The following is an 8304-nucleotide window of genomic DNA, read 5'->3' as shown; positions in this document are numbered from 1 at the left end:
GTGGGACTGAAGCAAAGGGAAATGTTCAAAGCTTCTCTCTTTTTGAATAAAACTGGGGGCAAAAAGGGGGCACCTGTCATACTTTCAACAATAAATTTTAAAAAACAACCTGAGGGCATAGGGAATATAGTCAATAACATTGTAATAACTAGGTGTGGGGCCAGGTGGGTACTGGAAATCCCAGGGCGCCCACTGTGTAACGTATGTGATTGTCTAACTACTATGCTGTGCACTTGAAACTCATACAGGATAATATGGAATGTAGACTGTCATGGAAAAAAACCAAGCTGGCCTAGGCGAGGTGTGCCTTTCGCTTGCAAGCTGCCTGTGATATCATTCATTCAGTAAGCATTTACCAAGATCCTGCCACGCGCCAGGCACCGTGCCCGGCCCTAGAGACCACGCACTGTGTCAGTGGCATACCTGGCCTTGTGCCCATGAAGGCTCCTGTGGGCATGCAGATGTGATGTCAACATAAAAACATCCAAACCTGTAAAGAATTTTTATATAAGAGCTTGTTTGAGCCAAATTGACTGTATTGCTGGGGAGCAAGATCTCAAATGCTCTAGAGAACAGCAGTGTTGCAGCTTCTTTTTTTTTTTTAATATATTTTATTGATTTCAGAGAGGAAAGGAGAGGGGGAGAAACATCAATGATGAGAGAGAATCATCGATCGGCTGCCTCCTGCACGCCCCCCACTGGGGATAGAGCCTGCAACCCAGGCATGTGCCCTTGGCTGGAATCGAACCCGGGACACCTCAGTCCGCAGGCCGACGCTCTATCCACTGAGCCAAACCAGCTAGGGCTATTGCAGCTTCTTTTATGCATTGGAATTAAGGAGGGGACTTGGGAAGATCGAAGAAAGCAAGGCGGGGATTGGATCACAGGATCCTTAACGACATTACGTGCTTCCTTCAAGGGCCTGACTTCCGGTATTTCCAAGGTGTGTTAACCTAGATCAGCGGTTCTCAACCTGTGGGTCGCGACCCCTTTGGGGGTCGCCTAAGACCATTGGAAAACACATATATAATTACATATTGTTTTTGTGATTAATCACTATGCTTTAATTATGTTCAATTTGTAACAATGAAATTGGGGGTCACCACAACATGAGGAACTGTATTAAAGGGTCTCGGCATTAGGAAGGTTGAGAACTGCTGTCCTAGAGGAACACACTGAGCTGGGTTACTGAGACTTGGAATTAGAGATCTCTGACGGGCAGCCGGAGGCCCAATCTACCCCACAGACATGCTTTGCTTCTACGTGTAATTTTTTTCATTAGTTGCCAACACTTTAATTTTCACCTTCCCTGAGAAATTGGAAGCATGCCACCCCTTGGTCCATCTTGAAGAGCCATAATCAGCAGGTGCAAAGGTTCCCTAGTTTGTCACAGTCCCCACCACTCCCTAGTATTTCCTTGTTTCCAATCCCTGCGGGGCCCCTGGAAGCATCTGCATTTGCAATCCTTGATCTAAAATGTGTTAGGAGGAGGACAGCCTGACCAGTTTGGCTCAGTGGCTAGAGCGTCAGCCTGCCAACTGAAGGGTCCCAGGTTCGATTTCGGTCAAGGGCATGTACCTTGGTTGCGGGCACATCCCCAGTAGGGAGTGTGCAGGAGGCAGCTGATGGATGTTTCTCTCTCATGGATGTTTCTAACTCTCTATCCCTCTCCCTTCCTCTCTGTAAAAAAATCAATAAGATATATTTAACAAAAATAAAAATGTGTTAGGAGGAGCCCAGCCAGTATGGCTCAGTGGTTGAGCATTGAACTATGAACCAGGAGATCACAGTTCCATTCCCGGTCTGGGCACATGCCTGGGTTGCCAGCTTGATCCCCAGTAGGAGGCGTGCAGGAGGCAGCCAATGATTCTCTCTCATCACTGATGTTTCTATCTCTCTCTCCCTCCCCCTTCCTCTCTGAAATCAATAAAAATATATTTTAGGGGAAAAAACCTAATATTTTTCCTTCTCAGCTGCTTTAATGTTTGCAGTACGCTAGAAGGCGGGGGGGGGGGGGAGGAGACAACGTTCTAAATAGATGCATTTTTTAAAAATGCACTCAGACTTGCTTCACTCCCTGCTCATTATCACTCCTAGGAATTAACGATGCCGGATTTTCCTTTCTTCTCTGCTGAAGAGCTTCCCTGGGCTCCTCGCGCTGGGACACATGGCTGGCATTGAAATGCTTGTGCAAACTTCCCTTCCTTTCACATTCCCTGGCTAGCTTGGTTTTTAATCTCACAACCCTGCTTTCCAAATGAGGTTTCCATGGGAGATGCGTATTTATCATTCTTTCCCCTCACCTGCCTCCCTCCACAGGCCTCACAGACTTGAAGGGGATTTCAAGTAACAGCCCAGCCGTCCTGGGGGCTGAGGGCCGAGAACCGGCTGTGGAGGCCCTAAGTTGGAGCTAGCTTTTTGATCAGTTTCTTCCCATATCAGTCACTGCTGTTATCTGCCCAAGATCAACTCAGTGGGAAACTTTCTGGAAGGTGGGGGCAGAGATATTCAAAGAAGGGGAGGACTGGTGATATGTTACACAAGTCACATATTCTGAATCTCGCTTTTCGTGTCTCTGGGAAGAAGAGAGTTGGGTCAAATTACTCATTCTTTCTGCATTTCTTTTTTCCTACGTATAAAAGTGGCACAATTGTTGGAGAACATGGGGTCGCGAGAATGAATGAGTCTTATTGGTGCCCTCCTGGAAGCAGTCTTCCATGAGGCACTCTTAGAGGCTGTTTACCTGGCGTCCCGACACTGTGGGAGGTACCGGAGCTGCCCTTCCGAAGACCTGCCTCTTCTAAACCTAGCCGCCCTCAGAAAGGAGAGACACCGCAGAGTGTCCCTGGACCAGCAAACCAGGAATGTTCGGCCAATAGACACCATCCACTGACTCCCAACAAGAAGAAAGATCCAGGTTGTCCTATAAAAGGTTCCTTCTAAAGATCAATTCCAGCCCAGCCGGTGTGGCTCAGCGGTGGAGTGTCCACCCAGAACCAAGATGTCCCTGGTTCATTCCCGGTCAGGACAAACCCCCGGTTGCTGGCTTGATCCCTAGTAGGGGCTGTGCAGGAGACAGCCGATCAATGATGTTCCTCTCTCATCGATGTTTCTATCTCTCTATCCCTCTCCCTTCCTCTCTCTCTAAACATCAATGAAAACATATTTTTTTAAAAAAAATTCCAACAACTATCACTGGGTGGTCAGGGTTAGAAACTCCTTTAGTTTTCTTGGTTCCTTTATTTCTTCTCTTTCCATCTTTGCTTTTACTGTGGATCACTTTGGTCATCTCAAATATTATTCAGTTTTAATCATCTCAGCCGTTTCTTAACTCAGCAAATGTCTATTCTAGGTCAAATGGTTCTTTAAAATTTCTTTAGGAAGGAAGGAAGGAAAGAAGGAAGGAAGAGAGGGCGGGAGGGCCGAAGGGAGGGAGGGAGAGAAGGAAAGAAAAAAAGAGAAGTCCCTTTACTTGGTTGTGATCTGATTTTCCGTTTCCTCCTTTGTGAAAGGAGGTGGTCCCTACCTTGTTTGGGAGCACAAAACACCCCAAGCTGTGACTTCAAAGTAACACCAGCCTGCCACCAGCTTGCCACCAGCCTGCCTGGTGGAGAATGAGGGAGGTTGAGTCCTGAATCCACAAGCCGGCTATCTCCTGGGGTTCACAAGTCCCCAGCAGGCTGACTTCATCTAGTGTTCCCACCGGAAGATAGGGCGCATCTGCCATCTTTAGCCGTTTTCAGAAACTACCCTCCCAGGTCAAGCTACACCGACCTTGGTGGTGGGTGGTTGGTGGGTGGGTGGTTTGGGGGGTGTTGTCCTCTTTGTTTTTTGTCCCCCGTGGAGTCTCCAGCAGAGCAATGCCAAAGGTGCCAAATTCCTGAGGAACCACCCTAAAAGGCCTCTTCCCGGAAGGATCCCCTGTTGCCAAAATTTCCTGAGGAGGAGATACCTCCATGATCAGACACTGTCGGCCACCCTCCTCATCATAAAAGCTCACTTGCAGTAGTCACACCTACTGAGCAGACTATGGACAGTCCTTCCACTTTTACTTCCACCTGCATTGCCCCGTCTTTTAAGTATAAAAACTTTCTCTTAATTAAAATGGTCCTTCACACTTTTTTTTTCAATGAAATCTCCAATGTTCCTCCCCCATCACTATCAAAATATCTAGCTCTCTACCGCTCACCAGCCCAATTAAAAATAAATAAATATGTAATAATAAGCAAAACCAAATTCCCATCCGGGCCCACGGTGCCTCCCCTCCCCCAATCAATCCCGTGTCTTGCTTTAAAACTTGGGAGTTAGAAGGTGATGGCTAAAGTTTGCTTCCCTGAGTTAGAAGTCTGCTGGCATCTCCCCCCGCAACCCCCCTCCCGTATGCGTACTCTTTCATTATCTCACGTTTCCCACAAATAGCGTCCATTCTCCATAGGGCCATGCTCATTGTCAGTAAGCAGTGATGGGTTCATTTTTACCGCCGCTTCTGTGGTTAAAAACCGCCTCTGGAGCACTTTTCCCTGCCGGAATCCCTCTTCCTCCCGCCCCTCTGCAGCCTAACTGCAGGAATTCAGAAGAACTGTCTGGAAACTGATGTGAAGGAGCCTCGGGATCCTTCCCCCCACGGTAACCCTTGAGCTCCGGATGCCCCTGCCCCTGCCCTCACCCCCACCCCCACCCTACCCCTACCCTACCCCCAGCCCTCGGCGGTCAGCCTGACGCGGTGATCTCAGCGGCCAGTAGAGGGCACACTTACTTTAACTTTCGCAAACCCAAGCGCCAGGGCAGCCCGGAGTTGGGGGGAGGGAGGGGGGCGGGGTAAATACTTTGCAGCAAAACCGTGACCAGGGATTGGTGGCTCCCCGCGTTTGCGGCAAAGGCCTGGAGGCTGGAGCAGTTTGCAATCCTCAAAGCTGAATGGTGCTGCGCGCCTGATTTGGAGGAAGTTACTACTCACTTAACAATCGAACGCTGAGCTGCAAACTCAATGGCTAATAATTTACCTTGAATACAAACACACCGTACGCGCGACCCCCCCCCCCCCTCCGAATTTTTTTTTTTTCTGTTTTGGAATGGAAAGGGGGTGGGGTGGGGTGAGAGGTGGAAAAGTTTACTTAAAATGCCTTTGGGAGAAGGACCAGGGACGGGAAGATGATGGCCTTTGTGTTTAATGCCCTAGGACAGTGGTCGGCAAACTCAGTCAACAGAGCCAAATATCAAATATCAACAACGATTGAAATTTCTTTTGAGAGCCAAATTTTTTAAACTTAAACTATATAGGTAGGTACATTGTTATTAACTTCATTAGGGTACTCCTAAGGCTCAGGAAGAGCCACACTCAAGGGGCCAAAGAGCCGCATGTGGCTCGCGAGCCGCAGTTTGCCGACCACTGCCCTAGGATAGTGCCAAATCGCAAATTGCGAGCGAATGTGCGTTAAATATTAAATACAGATCCACTCAGGCAGAGGACAAATCATATGTCGTGTTGGGCAGCATTCTGGGTCGACGTGTACATGAAATGTACATAGATGTACGCGGGTTATACATACGAACTTTCACCATGGCATGCAGAACAAAAATGTAGGGGCACTGAACTAGCAAATTACTCCTGCCTGAAATTCGGCCAATTTTCAATTGGCTCACGCCCCTCTCCCCCCTCCCAGGGAAGTGATACTTGGCTCCTCTCCTTTGATCAGAACCAATGCATTATTTCGTGCATGATCATGATTCCAATAATAAAGGGAAAAGAAGGCTCGGAAAGGAAGTTAAACGTCCGGTTGGTCCAAGGAGGAAAGGGTTAACGGTTTCCCTCACTGGGGTCTCTTCTGATACTCCAGGCAAGGTCTGCGAGCTCGACTTCCCCCCCCCCTTCTGGGGGGTCCGGTCTCGCGGCTCTGGCCACCCCTCCCCAATATTCTCCCGTCTGGCGCCTTTGACTTCCCCCAAACCTGGGAGCCCCGGACTGGTGCTAACTGAGCCACGGGCGCCAATGGGATTTTCCTGAAACCTGGCTGCGGAATTGGAACTCCGAGGGGCACGGGGTGCGGTGGGAGTACAAGGGGGTTCATTCTGCCGGAAGGCACCCAATAGAGATACCTCTCCACACAGAAAGCATAACACCCCCCAACAAATGCAATGGGCATTTATTCATAGCGCGCTCTCCAAGCAGACGTGGCAGTGCGCTGCGGAGTTATTTTAATCATCCCGGGCATCGTTTTCCTCCCTCTACCTTTTATCGCTTGGCCCCATCAACACTAATACCTCGCACACACTCAGCGCGCGCCCACAAACACCCTTTCTTTCCTCCCCTCTTCATAGGACTTATTCCAAGGGCTGCCCTTTCCCCAGCCTTAGGGAAGCGCCCGGCCGCCCGGGACGTGCCTGTCGTGGCCGTGGGCACACGGTGTGTTCTCAGCGTCGAGAGCTCAGCTGTTCCGCCTGCGATGATTTCAGCTCGCAGGACGGGTGAGCGGCCTGTCAAACTGTCAAGAAGAGCGCGGCGCCGGAGGAGCCGCAGAGAAAGGCACCGGGTTTGAACGCCGGCGAGAGAAAATGGAAGGCGCGCTCAGTTAATTCATGCAAAGACCTAACTCTATTTACATCCGATCCCTCCGCGCACCAGAGTGCTGGGCTGCAAGGCTGAGTCTCCTCCCCTGCCCTCCTGCACAATCGCCCCTCCCGGATTCCCAAAGCCGGGGGAGAGCGAGAGAAAAAAGATCCTCTCTCGCGAATCCCCGCCCACCGGCCCTTTATAGGCCAGGGTCTGCCCCACCGAGAACCCCCGGGCTGCGCTTCTTGCGGCTGCCGCAGCCTCCGCGGTTCACGGGTCCCGGCCGCCGCCTTCCTCCTTCCCCTGCCCCCTCGGCAAGGGCAGGGCCACTCGAGGCTTGGCGGGAAAAAGGACCGAGGGAGGGGTCGAAATAACCCCATTATAAAAGCCGGCTTATCGGACTCGCTGTAGTAATTCCAGCGAGAGGCAGAGGGAGCGAGCGGGCGGACCAGCCAGAGTGAACCTAGCGAGCCGGGCGAGCAGAGGCGCGCTCCGGGCGCTCAGGGCTGAGATCCGGAGTGAAAGCGGGGCTTCACCTCCGGCCCAGCCTCCTCCTTCTCCCCACCCTGCCCGCCGACCTCTGCCAGAGATCCGCCACCCTCGCCGCATCCACAAAAACTTTGCCCATTGCAGCGGGCGGGCACTTTCCCCTGGAACTTACAACACCCGAGCGAGAGAGAACGCGGCTCTCCAGGAGCGGAGATCTATTTGGGAAGACACTTCTCCGGGCCGCTGCCTACGACCCGCTCCTCCGAAAGGCGCTCCTTGCCCGGTGTTGGAATCTGGATTTCCTTCGGAGAGTGGGAAACCCGGTAAGCCCCCGGATCTATTTGTGTTTTAATTTATTTTTCTACCGCTTTATTGATGTGATGAGTCCAATACCCGAGTTGGGGTGTCTTCTCTCCCATCCCGGTCTTATTGACACTTCTCGGAGTAGTTGTGGGAGGTCGGGGTGGGGTGAGGACCGAAGCAGAACTGGATGGGGTACAGTGAGTTGTCAAGATGGGAGGATGGAAAGCAGAGGGAAAACGGGTGTGCGTTTTTTTTTGTGTGTGTTTTTTTTAAAGCCTTTGGAGATTTTTGCCAATGGATATTGACGCAGAGCCCAGCGGGCTGAACATTCCTGCTTTATTGCATTAATTGCTTTGGTTTTGGGGGTGTGGGGGGGAGCTATGCTTCGTGGGGAGCCCTTTGCATCTCGAGCTCCTTGGAGTAAGGATTACTGTCCTTATGTGTGATCGAGAGAGCGCCGCAGCTGCTGACTTTTCTTCGTCTCCGAAAGGGCATTTAAATTTCAGCCTTTTTTTTTTTTTTTTTTTTACTGCATTTCTGACAGCCGGAGACACTGCGGCGCGTCCCGCCCGCCGATTCCCCCGGCGTTTCCAATTCGTCCCCTGCTCCTTCTCATAAGTTGGCATTTTGGCTTCTAAAAAGAATAATAAGATTAAATATCTCGGCGTACCAGGGTGTCCGACGTGGTGTTGGGGAGGCGCGGGAGGCGGAGAGGGAAGGCTGGGGCAGGGATGTGTCCGATTCTCCTGCATTCAGTGACTTAGGAAAACCAGGGCAAACCTCCGCACCCAGCCTTGGCTCCCCGGCCGCCTCGGGGTCCCCGCGCCCCCGAGATGCGGAGGGACTGCCAGGAGCCGGGCTTTTTCCGAACAGCTGCTACCCTAGGCGGCCGAAGGGAAGGGCGCCCCCGCTCTGGGCGCAGAATCGCAGCAGGGTCTCTGGCCGCAGTTGCGCTGCCGTAT

At 51.4% G+C, this 8304-nt stretch overlaps 1 protein-coding gene across 1 annotated transcript in view; it reads left to right on the top strand.

The window, feature by feature from the left end:
- Window positions 1-6794: 6794 nt before the first annotated feature.
- The window catches only part of MYC (MYC proto-oncogene, bHLH transcription factor), a 5685-nt gene continuing 4175 nt past the window's right edge, over window positions 6795-8304 (top strand). Inside the window, exon 1 of the mRNA XM_014459668.2 lies at window positions 6795-7362. The gene's annotated coding sequence lies outside the window, so the exon portion shown is untranslated. The remainder of the gene's footprint in view (window positions 7363-8304) is intronic.

The sequence above is a fragment of the Myotis lucifugus genome, unplaced genomic scaffold (genome assembly GCF_000147115.1).
Source record: "Myotis lucifugus unplaced genomic scaffold, Myoluc2.0 scaffold_113, whole genome shotgun sequence".
NCBI lineage: Eukaryota > Metazoa > Chordata > Mammalia > Chiroptera > Vespertilionidae > Myotis > Myotis lucifugus.
This window is presented reverse-complemented; position numbering and strand designations above follow the sequence as displayed.